We start from the raw sequence: 22,838 nt of genomic DNA, 5'->3' as shown, positions 1-22,838 counted from the left end.
AAGGAGCGCCTTTGTGTTCTTTTCCAAAGTTGCATGGTGTTCCACCACATGGCCTCAACATGGCCTCTGGGATGGGCACTGGAGCTGCCTTCTGTCTTTCTTCTTGCACATGGTGCCACAGTTCATCATCATTGGTGCGCAGGGAGGAATGAGAAAGGAGGAAAGGAGAGAAGGAAAGAATGAAGAGAGGGGAAAGGCTGTCGACTTCGGCAAGATTCTAGAAGGGAAGTGACTGAACTCAAGGGCAGGGGGGAGGTGGGAACTTAATGGAAAGGGACCGGGGAAACGTCAGGGAGCCTACGATGCTGGGAGAACACAACACGGAAGTGGCTCTTCCCGCCCGAACAACCCTACCCACCACGGCCACACCGGAGACATACGTTCCGAGGCTAAAGATACAGCTCCCAGAGCCCGGGACCTGGCCATTCGGCGTTATCCAGCAAGCGGAGGGAGCCCTCCAGACTGAAGATAAGTGTTTTGAAAAAGAGCAAACTACACATAATGACCTGGCTCTTGAGGCCAAGGTAAATATGAACAGTCAAAACTGCACAGGATCTGTAATCGCTACATGCTTTTAAAGCAGCTCACAAGACTCCTCAAATAGAAAGGACCAACAAGAGGCTGAAGAAGGGAAGAAGAAACCAGAACGCAATGCAGTGCCTCTGCGCCCAGCCATGATGACTAATAGTTCCAGCTGGGTCCCTCTGGAGGAAAACGAGAGGTTGAAATCCCTGCTCATGACTTGCTTTATGGAAGTGCATTTAAGTTCAGGGCGCAGTACAATCTATGTTATTCCCAGTCCCGTGAGTTTCTTTGTCCTCTGAATAAAGACCAAGTTAAGAATAAAAACAAAATTAAAAAAAAAAAACTCTAGGTACTGTTAGAGATAGTGATTTGTGGTGCAGTGGATTTATATCCAGGCGGAGAGGACAAATCCAAGAAAAGCAGCCCAGTCTCGGGTCCCTGCTGGACCAAGGGTAACATCTGCCCGGGTGTGCTATGCTGCTGGCGTCACCGGCGTTTTCCAAAAAATGCCTACGACAGCACAATGCCTTCAAAAGTTTATTTCGTGCCTGAAACTGCTGCTATGATTAAAGAGAACTCATGGAGGAGATGATAAGAAAGAGTGTGAATGATATTAAGAGATACTAAAGAGTTGATTTTTTTGAAAATTCGTCTCAACCTCATTCAGCTAAGAAGAGACACACATTTCAGAAGGGAAGGGAAGAAGGGATGTAAGAACACAACAGATGTATGGCACATGGCCTCCAATTTCCATTTCTTCCTGTTGTTAATTTTCCTCCATGTGCTGGAGTTAAACGTGCATTTCAGGTCCTGTGAAAATCAGAATAATGTAAATAACATACAAGATTCAGATCTTGGCACTTTCCAACTTTCAGTTACCTGGGTCCCAAGTTTGCCAAATTATCAACACTGTCCTGCCCCAAAATTCAAGCGATCAAGGCAGTAACATGAGCTGGTGCACAGCTTTGACCCTGCACTATGGCAACTGCTGACAATTCCACAATGACTAAATTCTATCTGTCACATGTGCCTATTAGAAAATGGCAACTTTGGGTGAAAAAGATAAACTGAAGGGTATTTCTATGTTTATTTGGGAAAATAATTTATATATATTAAGCTGTAGGTCTTAACGATGTTATTTTGACCATCAGTGATATATATATATATATATATAAAATATTTGCACATTCAAAACTGGATATTTCACGAGTGACCTTCTGAGTGTCAGACTTTCTTGACTTGCCAGCAACAGCTTCTGCTTCGTTCTGAAAAAGGAGACTGGACTCTGATGGTCTCCATGGCGATGCCAAGTCCACTTCTTGCCACACTGTTAAGATCTTAAGTAGTGCTGATTAGATGAATGGCTGACTCCTAGCAAGAGATGTCCAAGATGTAGTCTTCAGATGATGGCCTGCCCCAGAGTTCTAGGAGCCCCGCCAGTTCTCCACACTGTTCATTCGATGGCAAAGAGGTGCTACTTGTCTTTGACCTAAGTAGCTAAAGACCTTAACGGCAAGACCTCCAGGTAGCGTGGGGTTTCAGAACTGTCTAATGCCATGGAAATTAACTCCAAGGAACTAGCTAGAAACCCTTTGCGTATAGGAGGGGTTCCTTATGTTCCGTATTTCCTGAAATAAATAGCCCAGTAGCTGGAGTGTGGCCATTTTTTTTCCCTACATGGGAAAAATGATAAACATGGCAACTGCTTTGACTTGGACTAGGTGGTTTGAGAGAACTGCAATCAAGAAATTGTAAGACTCAGATTTTCTTTTTTTGTGGGGTAGGGGGGTTGGGAAGGAGGTAATTAGGTTTCTTTATTTATTTAGCAGGTGGGAGGTGATTAAATTTATTAATTTTTTTTTAATGGAGTTACTGGGGATTGAACCCAGGACCTTATGCATGCTAAGCACATGCTCCACCACTGAGCTATACCCTCCCCCCAAGACTCAGATTTCCTACTCATGAAATGCACTTCTTACGTTCCCCAAATCTATTTGAGTGCTAATGAAGGAACTTTCTGATTTGGTCTATGCATGTGGAGGCCTATATGAACTGATAAAGTTTCCAGAATATTACTGGATTGTTAAGTAGCCAGCATGATTATATCTTAATTGGAATTCATATGTTTATACGTAAATAAAGACAACTTCTGGGTGAACTGAAATCAAAGAATCAGAAAACATTTTCACTAGATGAGAAACTCTAACTTCTCACACCCCTAGTGCCTTGTGTGGTGTCTGGCTCTCGGGGGGGATACAGTAGATGTTTGTTGACTCAAAGAAGAAAGAAAGTAGGAAGGAAAGAAGGGAATGGGAAGGAAAGAAAAGAGGAAAAGGAAAGAGACAAACTCTTCACGAAGGGGGTGTCCTATAGAAAATTCTATAAAACACTAACCATAGTATCTGGCAAAATTGCTGTTAACTCTTTTTCCATTTTTTATCATGTGTTCATGGACAATCTTGTGATTAAAACCACTGTTGGGAGTGGGAAGGGATAAATTTGGGAGTTTGAGATTTGTAAATGTTAGCCACTATATATAAAAATAGATTCTAAAAAAAACAAATTTCTTCTGTATAGCCCAGAGAACTATATTCAATATCTTGTAATAACCTTGAATGAAAAAGAATATGAAAACGAATATATGTATGTATATGCATGACTAGGACATGATGCTGGACACCAGCAATTGACACATTGTAACTGACCACACTTCAATTAAAAAAAAACCACTATTGGGAATCATCATACTATGTAATTTTTAAAAATCAATAAATAAAATAAGGCATCAAACATGTTTTTTTTTTTTAGTCTTAAAAGGAAACCAGGTGGAGCCATTTAGTGTCACTGCGTAGCAGGCGGAGCGGGTGAACGTGGAGGGACAGGTGCACCAGGACTCGGGCTCCAGTGCTCACAGCCCTAAGCTGAGCCCCTCCAGCTAGCCTGGTGGCTCTGAGCCTTATGAACGTGTAAGCTGCTTTCAGTTGTACCTAACTGATTCTCTGTACCCATGATGCCACTTAGTCAGAGGGCAAGAGGTACATGGAATCAGTCCTGGGGTCGAGATACAGTTTGCTTTCATCGCCACATAGGACATCAAGATGCCTCTCGTGGTCCACAGTCCACTGTAAGGAGAAATATACATGCTGATATATTTCCGATTTGGATCTTCGTTCATAAGGGATAAAAGCTACGCGTGCCAGGAATGCATAACACGTTGGAAAAGCTCACAGTCTAAAACGCCTCCCTTATTGCATTGTTTAGAAACAACTTACGAAAACGACGGGATTTAGCCGCACAAAATGCACACATCTGCAGTCCTCTGTGATCCATTATCACAGGGTTGTCACAGTTTCTGTACGTGTTTTACAGTTTTCACTTGGAGGTAACTGAACAGGGCACACCATTTGTTCAATGAGAAATGGTTAAAAAAATTTTTTTTTCATTTTGTCTTGCACGAGATTTAGTGTCAAAATGATTATTTTTTTCATCCATAAGGAATTTCCCAGGATCATGTATTCAAGGAAATAGGTGACTGTATGCAAAAGTTTCGGAAACGTGCATCTGGTGCGATTAAACGTTTAATGCAAAGTGTCAAGTGGGTGGGCTACTCAGGTTGGAAAAGCTCGAGGGAGCTGGATTTTCAGACTCCTGCCCTATGACATGAATAGATCTAGGAGTCATCTGGTCCCTGTGTGGGCTAAATATTTTCTATCTCAACTCAGTCTGTTCCTCAAAACATACTGGTATTGCCTGGCACATGGACTTCCACAAGGTCTTCGCAGAAAAGAGCGCTGGAGCCTCGGTTCATGTTTTGTTCTCTCTGCCTCCAAGTCTGTTCTTTCCACTACGTCACATTACATCTACCTCACCTTCCTACAAAAGGCTATTTTTATCTGGCATCTCAGAATCTCTCATAAGCCTCCCACTTAAAAAAAAAATCTGGTTATTTTTTCAAACTCTGCATTCACAGCTAAAAATAACACGCCTTCCCCAGTTCATTTCTGATGACTCCGAGGTACCCCAAGAGCAAAGCCATGACTGTGATCGTAAGTAGCTAATGAAATGGAAAATCCACCTGTTAGCAAAAGTGTCTCTTAAAAATATTCCTCCAAAAGTGAATAAAACTCTCTTTATTATTTCCAGGGATTAAGCGTCTTCCAGTGATGTATGGTGTGTCTGTAATTTTTCCCCCGCGATGGCATAAATCTCTCCATGTATATGCCACGGAATATTTTTAAGAAGGAAGATGATACAGTTTATTAAGCAATGAATGGCTCCTTTCACCTTTGGAGAGAACATTTTTCATGAAATACCTTGAGGGCATGTTTAAATAGTTTGACATTTAAGAGTTAAAACAAAACCAGGCAGTCGGCACCTCCTCGAGAACTCTGCATTTACAAAGTCCTCTTATTTTGTGGAACCCCCATCCCTTCCCACCCAACTGAGGTCTAATCTCAGCGTGAGGTTAACTCCTCGTTGTCCAAAAGTAACCCTGCATCTTGTGCAAGGGTGATCTAGGTAGACAATTGGATGTCTCACCTGAGAAAACAAAACCAATGGACGTTGAGGAAGTTCTTTTTACGCAGTGGGGGCTGAAGTCCAGAGAGGTTCACTGACTTGAGTCCAATCACAGAGATTTTTATGGGCAACATTAGATTTAAAACCTGGGTCTTCTGAATCTCAAAACTGATTTTTCCTACTGTGTGTCTGCTAGAGTTTTCACGCAGGAGGTTTCAGGGGGCAGGGTTTTACGGGGACTGGGTCATTACCGCCTACACCTCCCCTGACGGCCTGTCTGCTGCTTTTCGTAATACGGTCAGACTAGCGTCAATCAAGAGAAATTGTTCCCAAGAACCAGGCAGGCAGGGCTCAGCTCGAGAGGGAAGACACGATCGAAATGAAAGGAAGAAAATACCCTCTCCATGGTTGGTATGTGGACTCCATTTAGGGAGAGGTCTGCCTTTACTTTAAAGGCTACTCCCCAAATCCCAAGGAAATGCCCCGAGTGAGGCCGGGAAGAGCGCTCTGGCTGTGTGAGCTGGGGTCCATGGGATGCCCCGGAACGGGCCGGGTGAGCCCTTCCCTTAATCTACCCGCTTTGTTCCAAGTTAAGGGAGCATCCCCTCACTTAGCATCCCTGCCTTTTGGGATCTGTCTTCTGGCATTATTCTCGTCACACCTGCCACCAGCCTCAGCTCCCACAGCTCAAGCCAGGCGGAAGTGTTTACCATTCTGCAAGTACCTGGAGCAGCAGCCTGCCCCCTTGGCTTCTGACAGGTCTGCCTCGGTGCCTCTTGAGCTGTCAGTGCTGGTAGATCTTCAAAATTCAGTCTAAATATAGGTTTCTTCACGGTATGTTCCTTGAATCTGATTTTGGTGCCCTTACACTCGTCTAGTACTCTGTTCGTGCCTCTGTGATAGCACTGATCAAACTGTAATGAACTCGCTGATTTGCATATTTATTACTCACGATACGCCTCTGGAGGTTTGGGATCTGGCCTCACTCAACTCTGTATCCCTGGCACAGAGTACCATCCGTGGTCTGCAGTTGGCACTCGATAAATGAGGGACGTCTGAGTGAATGAGCGAAATGTCCAAGGAGAGGGCTTGGTCCGGGATGGTTTACACTGGTGTGACTTTGGGCAAATCACAAAATCTGTCTGAGCATCCAGAGGTAACCATTCAGGATGAACCGCCGATCAGCGCCAGGGGACCATGTATTTCATGGGGAGGGGCTCTTATAGTGGATGACTGAAAACAGTGAGGACCTCTAAAAGGCTTTAGGAAAGTGGGATCTCACACCGACACCCAGGGCCATCCATTTGTCTTGGGCAGTGCATTTCCCTCTCCTGGAAGCTTACGGTGCCCACCGTAGGACCTTCTGCATCTGTATGAGTCATCCTTTCAACTTGCAGCTGATGTCCGAGCAACCTGTAGTCCTGGTTCACAAGATTCCTGACTACCTACTTCACAAACCTAAGAATAAGTTAGCAGATTAAGCCAGGAGGGGTCATTTTACCAGGGGTATGGCACGAAATAAAAGCTCTGCTTTGAAATATAGCAAAGACACAAGTTTTTATGAATGTCACAAATGCCTGGCTTTTCCAGTTGGATTGACATGAACAGAAGGAAAAAAAAAAAAACCACACAGGAAGTGAGTACTGAAGACTTGCAGGACAATAAAAACGTGTTTAACAGGATCCCAACTGGGGTCATTTGATCTCTCCCATTGTGACTTTGTGTGTACCTACAAATCAGAACAGGAAAAGGAATTCTTGAAAAAAATTAACTAAGATGAAATGCGAGACTGCATTCATCGCTGAAATTCAACTATCAAGAGGGTAAAGCTGCCCTATAAACTCCAGATAAAAGGCTCACAACTCCTTTCCACAGGAGGGTACTAAGACAAGCTGTTCCTCCATGAGCGGATGGAGCAAGTGTAGACATGTAAGAAGAAAACTAAAGGTGAATGAAACATGCTCCCGCTACCTCTGGGACATGAACTCTGCAGTTCTTGGCCTCTTATAGTCGGTAGGGAGAAGGATTTCTTCTCAGATCTTTAGTATGTAAACACAAAATCCTTTTCACGTTTTCTTAGTTCTTAAACACCTTAATCATTTACGTCCAGCTCTCTCTATTTTCAGGTATTTCTGTATGTGTGTATTACAGGTTTTTATTGATTCTTGTCTTTTCTTTTCTATTAGCTTGTAAGTGCTTTGTGTCCGCAACTTCTGAATGACTGCAAATTTATTACACAATACTCAGCGTATCACACTAGTGACATAACAGGTGAGACGTTCACCTGTAGATGGTCTAAAGTTTTTAGGTTCAGATGAAGCCTAAAGCCAGAGAGACAGACTGAACAAAACTCAATGTGCTTCTATGCATGACTGAGACGTGATGCTGTGCACCAGAAATTGACACACTGTAACTGACTATACTTCAACAATAAAAACAAACAAACAAACAAACAAAACTCAATATGCTACCATAGTTCTTCTAAAGGGCATCTCATTTTAGCCACTGAAATATAAGGGTAAAAGAAATAATTTGATCCATCATATTGTGTTGGCTTTCTGAATATGTCATTCTTCAGATCTATCATAGCTCAGTTTGGGTAAGCCAAAAACAAATGAGCAACTTACACAAGTCTTTCCAGACAAGAGTAAGTGTCACTACTCCAACTGAATAGGTTTTCTTTTAGACCTATGATATTTTGATTTAGGACTTTTTTCTAATGTTGGACTGAGTCTCTTCTAAACTCCTTTTTTATTTCTAAAAACATTTTCAAAAAAGATTGAATCTCGAAGAATAAACTGAATCTGGTCCCTGAGCAAAGGAGCAATAAAAGTCTAAAACTGTACACCATTAGAGTCTCAGACAGATTTTATTTTGGTGTGTCAATACATCAGGATTCATGGTTCATATGAGCATCACTAACTTCTCTGCAGATGAGGAATAATCGTATTAGTATTTTTCACTCATTCAAAAACATCTCTTGAGTGCGAAGGAATTAACGTTTCAGCCACACAGCCAGTTACACAAGCCTCATTTGCAAGAAGGGGAGAGTTCAGAAAAGAAGGTAACACTGTATCGTACACTTGAAATTTGCTAGGAGGGATCTTAAATGTTCTTACCACACACACAAAACATAACCATGTGAGGTGACGGTATGTTAATTAGTTTGATTGCGGTAATCACTCCACAAGGTGTGTGTGTATGCATATATATGTCAAAGCATTATCTTGTACATCGTAGGTATGTACAATTTTTAGCTGTCAATTATACCTCAGATCTGGGGGAAAAAAGAGTGGTTGAATTTTGGGTAAAGAGTATTTTAACAATTTATTCTATATATTTCTGTTTGATTTCCTTTCAATGAGAATATTATTCTTTAGTAAGATAGGTAAACCCTTTGAAGAGCATCTCTGAATGTAAGCCTCTCCTCTGTCTCTAGATATACAGGATAATTAGATAAAAGCTTATGAACATTTTAAGGTTATTGATAATTATTGCCACACTTTTTAATAATGGTGTCAACAGAGTCTAATTTACATGTTTCCTTCTTTAAGTTAAAGGACTGACGTCAGACCAGTGAGGTCCATGCCCCAGGCCTAAAAGCTCTGGACCATGAACATCCAAGCCCGAGCCTCCTGACTGAAGGCATGGAGAACTCTGCCCAATCCTGGATTCCCCAAAGTCCAGTCCAGACTGAGGACACAACGCTACTTCGGCATCTGTCTTCCTGCTGTCATAAGCCCGCTGCTGGAATCAGCCCGCCAAGTGAAAGCACGTGCGTCCCCCGGCACTTTAGGAGAGAACAACTCTTATTAAGAAAGAGGCAACCCCGACAACGTTCACGTGATGCATGGAAGTTAGCGTTAAAGGAGCCCCTCCAGTTCATAAAACCCATTTTGACATAAAAATCTTGTGACCTGAATTCAAAGTGGAGGCCCCCGGATGCGCCAGCTCCCTGTCAGGCTGGTGCCTGGTCCCCCAACCCCCGCCCCCAGGCACCTAGGGAGAGAGCAGCTCGCAGGGCTGGAACACAGGGCGTCTGTAACTAAACCAGGGCCAAGGCCACACACAGTCTCCTGATTCCTAAGCGACAACTGTGCCCGCCAGACCCCTCCTGTAAACCTGCGCCTCCTAGCTCTGTGCTCTTGGAAAAGCTCCTTAAACACGCCCCACCTCAGTCTCCTCGTTCGTAAGACAAGGATGCCAGCAGGCACAGTAACTCCAGTGGCATCCTCTTAAATGCAATCTACATATTCAGTCCAATAACACATGGATTGTGAGAGTCATGGAATGACTTGGCTCGCTGGCTCGTTCCACGGTCCCGGGAGCCACGTGCCAGTTACACGTGGTCCCGGTTGGCGGGGTACACCCACACATTTGTTCAAGGGTAGCCCCTCTGGGTTTTTCTGCCTGCTCTCCACTCATCCTGAATTTCCCTCTTGCCAAAAACTATCAACGAATAAATTCTGGGAAGAAACAGGGCCAAGACTTGGGCGGGCATTGGAGAGTCTCTATCGAAGAGAGACTCTTCATGTATATGAAGCACCCTGTCCATCTCCACATCCATCACCTGCCTGGTACCCAAGACGGAAGCTGTCCCTCCTACGGGCATCACGCTGTTCTAACAAAGTGCGGTCTACCTGACATCTAGGTAACAAGCTGCAGAACTTTATTCCCACGAGAGAATTTTAGGGTTCCTGAGCAGGGAAAGCACTGCTTCGCGGCTAGCCTATTTGAGAGGTGGCGGTGGTTCGCATCACCCTTAATGCCATGACATTCAACGTGACGCTGTAGCGAGTAAATCATGTCACCACAGACACAGACGCTCGTGACCTGTGCCCCAGCCTTCCCTGCTCCAGGCGGGAGTCCCAGACTGGAGTCTGGAAAAGCTGGCCCCGCAGAGCCTTCACGCCCATGGACATGAAGACGGGTCTGGGCAAAGCTGCAGGATGCAGGATGAACTTCATGTCTCTTCTGGAGAGAGGAAGTTCCACAGTCCAATGGCAGAAGGAGAAAGACATCAGGGCTGAGGGCCAGGAGGGCCTCTCCGTGCTTCCTACCTCTTTCTTGCCATGCACTAAACAGGACCAGATGTTTCAACAAAGAAATGAAACCAGTCACACTGCATTTGATTTGTGGGACCACCCTTACTTGAGACGCCCGCTCCTTGTTCCAAGGTTTTAAAAATGATGTGCATAACAAGATAAGAAATGTGGACATTCCTTCGAAAAGTCATTAATTATATGGTCCACGAGCGGTAAGAAAATGCCTTCCAGGTCGGCACTGAGAAATACAGAGATTATCTGTGGAGGGGTTAGGACGAGGGGAGACTCTGGTCCCTCCCATGCCTCCATCCCAAAATGCTGAGGTACGGGAGAATGGCACTGCGGGGGGAGAGGTTCTGGAGAAGCAGAGAGGAGGAGGGTGGGCAGATCAAAGGCGCGGGGTTTGGGCATCATGTAGGGTTTCCATGGCTTCCAGGGAACAGCAGTTTAGCAAAAGGTGAGTCCAGGAGTCCAGCACATGTGCGCTTAACCTCTGGAAATTCAACTCCATGTTTGTCGATGGGACGGTTTGGGGGCAAGATAAAGAAGGAGGGAGAGGGAACGGGGTCGAGAGACAGAGATGAAGAGACAGAAATAGACCAGGACCTGCAAATATACAGGATACGAGACAGAAAAGACACGCAAACACAAAAGCAGGCAGAGAGGAAGCAGCAGGACTGAGGAGAGATTCCAGGCACCACCATCGTGAACTCATAACCCAGGACAAACTCCAGTCCTGAAACAGGAGTTCATCTCCTCCTGGTCAGCCCTGGCTCTCTTCCAGCTCTGTGTAAATGAACCTCTTGCCTCGCTGAGCCGTTCAAGTTTTTACAGATAGAGCACAGATTGTTCAAAAAACAGGTTCTCCAAATACAAGTTAATAGCCAGCTTCTGCTCAAAGAAATAGAATTCTGGAGGGAAAACAAAAGGTAACTGGCTGTTTTGGACTTTAGATTTCTGATCATGGCCTTTTAATTTAGAACGTAAGCCCAGTCTTAGACTATAACACTGGAGGGGTTATTCTGCACGTGATGATGTGGACAAAAAGTTTACAAAGTGGTGGGTCCATCGAATTTAAACAGGTTTCCTCCCTTCAGCTGGTCCCAGAGGCCCCCATAGACCAGTCAGTACTGGGGTCCCCAGGATCCAGATGGACTGCATAGCCTTTCCCAAGTGGACTTACTCAGAGAGCCCTTTCAAGGTCCACACCAGAGCACAAGGACCTCGTGGAACACACTTTCAGAACCTCTGAGCCCCGCCCGCCCTCTCGTGCGCCCTGTTCGTGCTTCCGCTAACCAGGCGCACGCAGCACAAGCGAGCACATCTCCCTAAGCGGACGCCTCCCTGCGGTGTCCCCAGGCTTCTTACTGTGGTTTCCAGTTACCTAAAACCATAGATCTCAGACCCTCTCCAGACACCAGAAATGACAGACAACCTGGGAACATATACCATATTTGTTCTCTGACTTCACAAATCTGGCATGAGACTGACTTCCTTTGTTGGTTTGCATTTCATAAGAGGAGACACACATTTAGAACATCACGCTGGTACTCCTCAATCCAGCAGCCCCCTGCCCATCACACTCGGACCTCAGCCCATCTTCTGTCCTGTCTCTGTCCTTTCTTCCTTAAGGTCTGGCTCTGGACCATAAAGCAGTCTGCAGAGACTAGCAACACATCCCACCCGCCCAGACTGACCAGAGATCTCCATTTCCATTAAGCCAAGAGCCAGGTTAGAGACGCGGACAAGGAGCCTCTCCTGCCAGGCTCTCTGGATATAATAAGAGAACCCAGCACACAAACGCACCTCAAGTCTGTTTGCACTCACAGATGGCGTCTCGCTTTGCGTGTTAGCTCTGTTTATCCACCAGTACCGCGCTCAGCATCCCTGATGTGAAAAGAAACGCCTACGGCGTGGACTGCAGGGAAGTCCACACTCAGAGATGGTAACACAGGGGCACTCTTAATGTGTAACATCAGACGCAGATTTGGACTCACTGGGAGCTGCACTGTGCCAGCGAAAAGCTTTTATATTTTGCTTTTCTTTGTTTCACTCTTATCTAATAACAGCAAAACTCAGTGGAGATCAAACACTCATTAATACAGAAGACAAACAGAGTAACACACGACCAGCAAGCAGAGCCACAAACACGAACAAACGTAGCCCCTCAAAATGCCACATGACAGCACATTTTCATCACATCGGTTCACCCCCAGGAGTCCCTCTTAAGTGATCCCCCCTGGCTTTCTCCTGAGGACAGTGAAGGAAGGTAGGACTGGAGGAGACAGCTCCCATGCCTTTCCTTGGTCTCATTTCCCCAGGAAGAGAAAAACCTTCCCGGGCGACCAACCGACAAGCAAATCTTCGTATTAAAATGTTCACGCACAAATATGGCTTATAAGCCTCTCATTCTTCATCGTGGTTTTTAGAATTTCACTAACAATCAAGGCTTTTAAGAAAATACAGAAGCTTAAATTCTTGGATTCCAGCGTATTGAAGAACTTTGATGGAAAGCATCCAATTCCACCACGTGTTTCCTGTGCATTTAGTAATAGTTTCCTCTGTTTCGAAATTCCTTAATTATTGGAACTTTAAAGCAGGGAGCTCTACGAGGAAGAAAAATTTGCCTTGGCCTCTCCAGATGTGACCTCTCCCAGGCCCTCCGGGCTCATTCACAGAAGATGACCCACTTTACTGAGATTAAAACTTTCAGACATGATCTATTTCTACTTCGTCCCAATGCGAAATCTATCTTTGTCCTCATCTGCCCTTTCCTCCCTCCTTTCTCGGAGGAAGAAGTGACTGTGGGTTAGGTTTCTAAGGCCAGCTGTCCCACGGGTGCCCTGGATCGGCTCAATAGCTACCTGCCCCCCTGGAGCCGGGAGGCTGCTTACTAACACCTCTTACCCACGTCCTCACACCTCCAGTCCTTCACCACCACCTCTTCCTTTGACTAAAACCACAGATACTCTCCAGCTTCCTCATTTCAAAAACATCTTCCCTTAATGACATCATCCCCCAGGGTAACTATGGGATAGGAGTGTCTGCCTATCTTCCAATTTTTAATCTCAAACTTCTAGAAAGATGGGCTACCCTAATGCCTCCCGCTAAAATTTCAAAGCCTCCGCCCCCTGCCCTGTGGCTGAAACTCTTTTCCTGAAAGTCCACATGCACCTCAAATTACTAAATGTAATGCACTGTTTTTTCTGCCTTCAAATACAGCCAGCCCTCCTTATTCAACCAAGTGTGGATGGAAAACATCAAGGAAAAACAAAATGGATCCATGGTTGGTTGGTTGAACCCAAGGATGTGGGACCCACAGACACAAAGGGTCAACTGTAAGGGACTTGAGCATCGTGGGTACCTGTGCCTGGGTGAGGTGGGCGTCCCGAAGCCAACACCCCTTGGATCGGAGGGGTAACTTGTACCATAAACTCTTTCCAATCCATGAACTAACTAAATACTTCTCTTGCCATGGCATTTCAGATTCCCTTTGCTACCACAATTCTCGTTTCTGCTTTTCCCTCTCTGTGGCCAACTCTTGCTCCTTCAGTGACAGGCTCCTTAACATTCCCTAGGATTACATCTTTGAGTCTTTTGTTTTCCTATTTCCCTTTTAACCTTGTTTGTTCTAACAGCTATGCTGATTACTCCCCAGCGTCAGTAAAGTCATCGCTAGACTGCTCACCCCGCAGGTTGCTGTGGGGATTTAACAAGCAAGTACAACGTAAAGCAAGACCCTTAAAAAAGTGTTCGTTTTTGCTATCATTATTCTTTAAAAATTTTTTCTTCATACTATTAAATTTGAATCTTAATCCCGGATCTTTATTATCTGCTTCAGTATATATATTTTTTCTTTTCTCAGTACAAATTTCTAATGGATGTCAGAGCAGCTCCAGGGAGCTGATGGACCAACACTTGGACACCGCATCTCCAAAACTTTGCTCACTTTGGCCACAATGTGGGGACTTACCCTCCCTCCCGCACCTCCTCCTCAGGTGAGGAGGTCCCATCTTTAGTGACCTGCCAGCATGAAACATTTGATTCACCTTTGGGACTTCTCTGTCCTTCACCCCTGTCCATCGAACTCCTACCCAGCCTCTGCCAATGCTCCCTCTACTGTGCCACTTCACTGTCCACAGAACTCTCCAAAACCAGAAGTTCATGATCTCCTACCTGGGTTATTCTGATACCTTCTAACCTCCCTGCCTCCAAGCTGCCTCCATCCTAATAAATCACAGACTAACTGTTCAAAAACATTATCTGATAATATCACCTCCGACTGAAAACGAGATTGCAGCTCACAGTGTTCATGAGCGCACAGAGCATCCTTACCGTGGCGGTCACTGTCTCCCTGATCTGACCAAACTCTCTTTTCCAGTTTCCCAGCATTTTTCACCACTGTATTCCTCTCAAGGGCATCCTTTTTACCTCCAGACCTTTGGCAATGCCATCCCTCCAGACACGGTCACACAATTCTATACCTTCCCTAAAATGCATCGCAAACAACACATCCACTGTGAAGTTTTTACCAGTGATTCCAGATTGACGTGATCAGGACACTCTGACCCTGGCAGGTGTCTGTACCTCCCGTAGGGCTAGACAGATTCCGTATCGCATACTAGGCAGTGTGAGCCTGTCTTACACCCCTTCCCAAACTATAGACTGATGTCTCATTTAGTAATTTGCCTCCCTGAATCCATTCAGTGTTGATGGCACACTTTCCATGATAGATTCTGGAAATGCAATATGAAAACCACCCTGTCTCCTCCAAGGAGCCAACCCTTTCAACACAGATTGCCTGGGACCTGGCAGGTGCTAAATAAATGTCTGTAGAATGGAATCGTCCCTCATGTCACAGGTGAAATAAAGGTACTGTGAATTCAAATACTTCTCCAAATCTCTCTGACAAGCTAGTAACTCTAATTGAACTACACATTTGTCAGTTTTATATTTTCATTTCAACGGCCAGAACACACCATCCCACAACTATTAAAAAAGGGTTTTCTACTACATTACTGGTTTACAAAAATGCTATTACCCAAAAACTTAAGTTACATTTTTAAAGCAGAGAAGAGTCTGGTACATTTGCAGTCAAGTTAACTCAAAAGCAAAGTGTGAGCTGTCATTTCTTGATTCATATAATTATCTGAATTTACCTATGTATACCTTTCATGATTTCTTAATTTGCTTATTCTTCTACCCCATAGGTGGTCTGCTGTCCATTATGGTCTCTCGAAACTTCATCACCAAAGACAGACACTGTCTCCTTGTGCTGTGTTCTACACAAGGTGTCTCTGCTGCTCAGACCTCAGCTCTGCCCTGAGCGACCTCGTCATCCCCAGGGGAGCACAAGCAGGGCAGGGATGTGTCACCCACATCCTCCAAGGCTTCCCTGCTCCTTCCCGGCACAACCCTGACCTCCAGAAAACCCCTCTCCCAGTGCAGACCACCGCTCCCAGCCAGGCTGGCACGGGAAGGGACTGGCAGCTACGCTGTAAATAGAGAATCACATGCCAGCTCACTGCAGCTCCAGCTGTAAATGAATTACTCAAAACAGGACGAACACACGCGCATAACTGCTTATAAATGATACAAAAACATTTACACTGGAGAGAGCCCGACCTGCCTGCAACCCTCCACTTCTGCTTTCCTTAGGTGAAGCACCATGCATTGATTAGCTCCTGCCCAGGGGCGGGGAGAACACTAATGCAGGCAGAGACATTTGGTGAAGGGGGTGGAGGAAGGAGAAGGAGGAGAGGATGCTTTCAGGCTGCCGGAGCTTGAGGAATGAAATGCAAGGCGTGGCTGCAGAACCAGCAGCTGCTTTAAACAAGGTCAACAAATGCAGCAGCAGGTGTATTTTTAAAAGAGTGCGCTGCCTCTTAATTGTGCACTTTTCTTCTTCTTCTTTCTTTTTTTTTTTTTTTGTTAATGGAGGGACTGGGGATGGAAGCCAGGACCTCGAGCGTGCTGAGCACACACTTCATCCCTGAGCTTTGCTCCCCTTTTTTCTGCATTTAACAGATTAAGTTAAAATGTGGCTTTTTCGTCTAGCAGCAAGACACAAGGTCCTTGGCAACATCTTGTAGCTGCTACAAAATGAGTAAGATTCCAAACAAAGGAGACAGTGCAAGCAGTCAAAGCCCCAACTTGATCTCCTGAAAGGACACTTCTGGTAAGGGAGACGTGACATTCTTTGGAAGTAATGACTTCCTCTTCCTCTTGTAAACATTCACATCACATAGCTCTGGGTAAGGCAGAAATGCAGGAGGGAGGGAGGGAGGGAAAAATCAGAGGTTCTGCTGTACTTCCCCATAACGTTAAATATGAATTCTCTCTCTTATGACGATTCAACATTTATTAAACACTTACTCTGTATGAGTCAGGGTCCTATGGTTGCAAGTAACAGTGATTGAGTTTTTTTTTTTTAAGGAGTAAAAGTAGATTTATTCAGAGAATGTACACTCCATAGACCAAGTGAAGGCCACCTTGGGGGGCCAGAGAGACCACGAAGCGTCAGGGGTGGGGGTTTAGTTTCAAGTAAAAGTAGACCCGCATCCTACAGACAGAGCGCAGGCCATTTCAAAAGGCAAGAGCAAGGCCACTAGCTGCACGGCCGTTCGTTTTTATGGGCTCACGAACTTCAGATGCTAACAAGTGGGAGGATTATTCCAACTACTTTGGGGAGGGGGCAGGGATTCCCAGGAACTGGGCCACCACCCACTTTTGACCTTTTATGGTCAGCCTGGGACCGGTCATGACACGTAGGGGTGCCATTTGCCAGGCTAATCTATTACAGTGAGCATATGATGAAGGTCAAGGTCCACTGGGAGTTGAATCTCCCGCCACCTTGGTGCTAACTGCTGTGTCATTCCCCTAATGGTTGTGCCCTGCCCCCTTCCCTCCTGTCTCACTCCCCCCGCAGGGAGATGACTCTTGTAATCTTATGGTAAGCAGAGGAGAAAGTTCCATCTTCTGTAGCTGCTTCAGGGCTGAGTAGGGGCATTGACCCTGTTCGTCAGGGAGCAAAAACAGTGATTGATCTTTATTAGCCAAAGTCTGACCAACTTTAGCAAAGGCAAACCTAAGAAAGCAAGCGTCTGAGAAGACAGGAGCCAAACACGCTGTGGGAATCCAAGCTGAAGAAGCTAACAGACAGTCAGCTAAACTTAACACAGGCAAAGGTGACATTTTCCTGGGAAAGAACAACTGCTTTTCTCAGGCTGGATCAAGAGTCTACCTCATGTCCTGGTGTTTTGCCCCTTGCTGAGTAATGTAAGCAAAACCATATCCAATAAATTAGCGTCCCGATAAGAAACTGGAGTGCAATTATGAAAACAAGGGCGAATGAACGCTGGACTAGCAAAACCAGATGTTCACACCCTGCAAGTTTCAGAACAGAGGAGAGAAAGAAAAGAAGCATCAAACAGCACTCGGGCGTGGAGTGAGCACACATGTGTGTGCACCACTGCTTCCCACGTGGTCTTAGAACAGCTCGTGAACACTCCCCGGTCTGCTGAGGTTCATGCTTCCTTTGGACCACTCGGACTACTGAGTTCTCCTGGGACCCAAACTCTGGATCTCTGCTTCTTATATTTTGATAACTTCCTTCAGGTGTTTTTAAAATGAGAAGTAAACCTTCCCGTAACAGTTTCCTTGGAAAAACCACTTTCCTAGGGGGAACGTGGATAATTCACCGGCAGGACCATCAGTTTCATTCCAACAGAATGGAAATTCAGAAACAACTTTAAGAATCAGAGGACATGTTGTTCTGATGTCATGCTGTGGTAACCTGGTGGTGCCTCCTGGCACACCAGGAGGACCTGAGGCTGTGGTAGCCACAACCGTCAATTATCAGTGTTTCCTTGGCCGAGAGAGGTGGAAGGGTGAAGCTAGCCAGTGTACTGGAGGCAAATAGGTTCATTATTGTTATAAGACAAAGGAAACACGATCTTGGCATATAATCTGGGACAGGCGCTGGGAAAACAGAGCCAGATACAGAAATAAATATGATGGCAGCTGGTTACTCAGTCAACAAGTGTTTACTGAGCACCTACTGTGTGCCAACCATTGTTCTGGGCTCTGGGGATATAGCAGAGGACAAGGTAGACCAGATCGCTCTTCTCATAGAGGTTACATTTGAATAGAAAAGGCAGAGAGTAAGCAAATAAGAAAATAAATAAGAAAACCATCCAGCAATGATAAGAGCTCTGTGCGTTGCAGGGAAATAAAATATGGTGAAGCAATGGAGCTTGACTGGGGATGCTGTCAATCTGGGTGGTCAGCAAAGGCCTCAAAGCTAGGATCTGAACCGCAAGAAGAAACCATTCATGAAACCATCGACCAGGGTAAGGGAGGGAGGGAGGCAAAGGGAAGGGCTCTTGCCAAAGTCTTGGCATGTTGGAGGAACAGAAAGAAGGCCATCATGGCTGGAGCACACAAGGGTGAGGGAGGCAGTGGTGGGACATGAGGTCACAGAGCTGGGCAGGGGCCAGGTGGGCAGTTGGGTCACAAGGGAGGATTCTAAAGCACAGACTCAAGTGATGTTTCCAGAAGCAGTCACTGCGGATGTACATTAGGATGGTGGAGAAACCAAGAAGACAGTCAAGTCAGCGAAGAGCCACATCTGGGAATTTGGGGAGTGAGGTAAGGTCACCGGGATGGAGCAAAAAATTAGTTTTCAATATGGAGGAAGAAGATGTACGTAAACTTTGCTGGGGATCTGGAAGCTCACCATGAAACCGCATGGAGCCCCAAGAGGGCAGTAAGGGCTGGTGGAGTAACTGAATGGTTAGTAAGTAGCTACGTTCTGCAAAGACTCAGGAGTAACATGGCCACCCAGAGGTGGTCTTGTGTGGAAGTGCCTGGCACTGCCAGTGCTGTGGTCAGATGCCCACATCCCATACTCAGGTGGGCGATTTATTTCAGGGATCTTCCGATGGTGAGGATAGAGCTGAAACAGTCCTCTTACATGAGTCAAGACCGGGGCAGGCCTGTGCTACAGGATTAGGATCACAGTGGATCCCACTGTAAAAAGTTAACAGGCAGAGAAAGGACTACAGAGTGGTGCATTTAAATCCATCTTTGCTTAGAGTCTTACCACCCACTCTAAATACCAGTTTGATTCAGAATATATTCCTTAAGAATAATTACTGTTACTTAAGTGCATACCAAGTACCATCTACTGGGCAAATTGCATACTTTATCCCTAATCTTTGTACCAACTCTTACAGAGAAGGGGAAAAAAAAGACCCTGAAACCCCAAAATGATAGTAAATAATTTTAAAAGTTTTTATGATTGCTTCTTTCCATTGAAACAGACAGAACATAAAAGCAAACAAATATTGAGTTCCTTACGAAAATAAAAAAAGTCTTCCTCGATTTGCCTCTATTAACTAATGAATATTTGAAAGTATAATCTCAAATGTATGGACCTAGCACCGGGGGCTTGCCATCCATTCAACCTTATTTGGGACACTGATGAATATCATCCCTCTGATACGTTCTTAAGAATATATTCATGTCAACAGGATTTATTCTTTGAGGTTTTTATCAAGAAGGGTCATCCTGCACTACAAAGGTTAAAAAGAGAAATTCAGTGAAAGAGAAGTTCACTTTCAAAGGTAAGCAAAACAGACAGGTTTTTAATGCAAATAAGCACTTCTTAAATTAAACTAAGGAAGGGGCCTTGAGGTTAAGGTTTGATGGATTTTCACTCTAACTTTAGCACCTGAACCCAACGCCAGGCACCACACTTCAGACTGAGATACCACAAAGGAGAAACACCCACAGGTGGTGAAGTATTTCTGAGCAGTGAACCGAGCCTTTGAGTCGTGTCCATGGCCAGGTTCAAGAGATAGTCAGTTCCAAAGAGGTCATGGCCTCACCTTCACAATGGAATGGCTGGCCCTGATGACTTAAGCTCCTTTCAGTAAAATTCTCTAGTTCTGCCTCCTAGTGAACGAACAAAAAGACCTGCAGGTAAAGTGCTCGGACAAGCAGCTGTATCTCCCTGTAGACATGGCAGTTGGCTGGGCAGATGACCCGCCATTTTGCTGTCTTGGTGAATTTATGGTGGACTATGGTTGTCCCCAGCCCTGCAGCTTCAGGATCTGGATTTTCTCAGCACACAATGAGGTCATCAGAATCCTGGAGACAGACTCAACCTAAATTGATTCCATGAGGCTAATGTATAAACCAGAAGGCCAATTTATCAATATACAGTGCATATACTTATAATCCACACTTTGCAGAAATAAAAGCATGGGAAGTTTGCTAATAAAATGCAATTAAAAATAGGGAATGGACAGGCAAAAGGGATATTTTTCCCCCAGACGAGGCCAAGTAACATAGCAGATACCCCTTCTCTATTGTCAAGAATGGTTGGATTTCAGGATTCAAAGTTCCTCTCCCTTGGACAGGGCAGCACACATGTATTCAAATGTCAGTCCTTTTTGTAACATATTTTTTTCTCAAATAGCTTTAAAAAATCATTGACTAACCTAGATATTCATATACATCTGGATAAATATTGCTTTTCGGCATGTCCTGCTAAAATCAGTTAATTTTAACTCTTAGAAGGCAAACTAGTTTTTCTCTTTGCCGAGATCCTGGGGACAGCTCACCATGTTCCCCTGGAGGTCTCTTTCTAATCATGTCATGAAAGTCGGAAAGCCCCAGGGTCAGGAGGGGTAAGCCACAAAAACAATCTAAATTATTTAAATTACAGGCAAATTAAAACCTGAATAAATAGCTATAGAGTGTACTAAAATAATCAGGAAGTGCCACCATCAATAAATTTCAACAGAGCACTCGGTGACTTAGTTGGTTGGATGTCTCTTTGTGAAAAGAAGCTGACAACAAAAGTGGGCTTCAGAATCACGTTTCCTAGAACAGTGTTACTCAGCCTGTGGTCCACAAGCCAACAGGTCAGCAGTCACTTGGGAGATTATGAGAAATATTTCTAGGGCCCCACTCCAAACCTACTGAGTCTGAATCAAAAGAGAAACAGAGAGAGAGAGAGAAAGGGAGAAAGGGAGAAAGAAAGAAAAAGAAAGATAGAAAGTTAAGAAAGATGAAAGAAGGAAGGAAGGAAGGAAGGCAGGCCAATCATTTTAAACAAGCCCAGAAACCAATGAAACGTACCCAGCTGTCTCACTCTTTCTAAATGACCCTTTTCAAAAATGGGTCCACGCACAAGGTTCCCAGACACAAAACTGGGAGTGAGTGGCAGAGGACAATCAATCAAATAGAAACCTGGACAAGAGAATCCCAGACTTTATGAAAGACTAAGTTTCTGCTAGCACAGTTTTCTGAACTCTCTGAGGTTTATCACTCAGATACTCCTGCTGGCAACTGATATTTTTTCTCGACGTTTGCAAGAGCTTCGCCATCCTGAAGGCATCTTCAAGCAGAAGTTAAAGCACGGCCTGGATGGGACAGGAGGAGCACGACCCCTCCGTGGTACCCCCTCTATAGCTACTGCTCAGTCCTCACTTTTGGTAATCGCACTCACACTTACCACCTTGCGTGTCACCTCCATGCAGATGATACCTGATCTGTTCTGGCACCGGAGTCAGATCATCTCAGCTCTCTACCTCCTTGACTGGAGCGCACAGTCAAGCCAGAGTCCCCTCGTCACCCCCAAGTTACGCTTAACACTGGATCATCGTCATCTTCAGATTGTTCTCAGGCACCTTTCCCAGTCTGCGTGTCATCCACCACACAGGACCCCGATGCTTTGCGCCTTCCTACCTGTGTTCCCTTGGGTTTAGCTGACCTCTTAAATGTTACCTCTCTGCTCCATCACATCTTAAAAAAATACTTGTCATCAATTCCAAGCATTCCTTTCTCTTGCATGTTTCTTCCCACTCAGTGAAACAACTCGTAATAGCTTCCTTCTGCAAACTTCCACTCCCCCACTAGTTTGTTTAGCTTCCTCTTAATGGGTTACTATTATTTTTTGGAAACAGCTTAACTTCCAGGGTGAATTGTTTGATCATCGACTCATATTCAAAAGCATTTAAAAATGTGTGTTAACTCAAAAAAAAAAAAAGCTTCTTTTGTAGAGTACAGGGAACTATGTTCAGTATCTTGTAATAACCTTTAATGAAAAAGAATATGAAAACGAATGTATGTATGTACATGTATGACTGGGACATTGCGCTGGACACCAGCAATTGACACATTGTAATTGACAGTACTTCAATTTAAAGAAGAAAAAGTGTGTAACTCCAAAAACTCAGACAAAATCTTGCCTATGTTTTTCTGGGAACAAGTAAACACAAGACAAGCATAAACACGCAAGCCATACATACACAAACTTTAAAGACAAGTTTGGAATCGTATTAAAGCACTGCTTTATAGCTTATTATCAAAACCTAACAACGTCATTTTCTCTCGTCAGTGTATCCATATGCATTGATTTCGTGGCTATAGAGTGGTTTGTGGGTTTTTTTTGTAAAGATATAACAGTATTTATTTAATCTAGTCCCTATTTATGGACATTCAGATTGCTTACAATCTTCTCAATTAAAAACAGAGCTGCAATAAGCACCTTTATACACACATACTTTAATCCCTTAGCAGGTATTTCTGGAACTGAATTTGCTGCATAACAAGGTAAGCACATTCTTAAAGCCTTACATTCTTTCAAACTGAGATGCAAAAGCTACCTATTCGCAAACATTCCCGAGTATGAACAGTGTGTGGGAGCGGCTGTCTCCCTGCGCTTCCATGTACCCTGGC

At 44.7% G+C, this 22,838-nt stretch overlaps 1 protein-coding gene and 1 long non-coding RNA gene across 17 annotated transcripts in view; both read right to left on the bottom strand.

The window, feature by feature from the left end:
* The window catches only part of RBMS3 (RNA binding motif single stranded interacting protein 3), a 921,458-nt gene that overhangs the window by 579,232 nt on the left and 319,388 nt on the right, over positions 1-22,838 (bottom strand). The gene's annotated exons all lie outside the window — the stretch shown is intronic.
* Positions 1,049-21,737, bottom strand: LOC140686694 (uncharacterized). Its single transcript, XR_012060496.1, has 2 exons — positions 21,613-21,737; positions 1,049-1,335 (listed from the first exon to the last, which is right to left on the bottom strand). It is a non-coding gene; the product is annotated as an uncharacterized lncRNA (long non-coding RNA).

Source organism: Vicugna pacos, chromosome 17 (genome assembly GCF_048564905.1).
Source record: "Vicugna pacos chromosome 17, VicPac4, whole genome shotgun sequence".
Taxonomy (NCBI): Eukaryota; Metazoa; Chordata; class Mammalia; order Artiodactyla; family Camelidae; genus Vicugna; species Vicugna pacos.
This window is presented reverse-complemented; position numbering and strand designations above follow the sequence as displayed.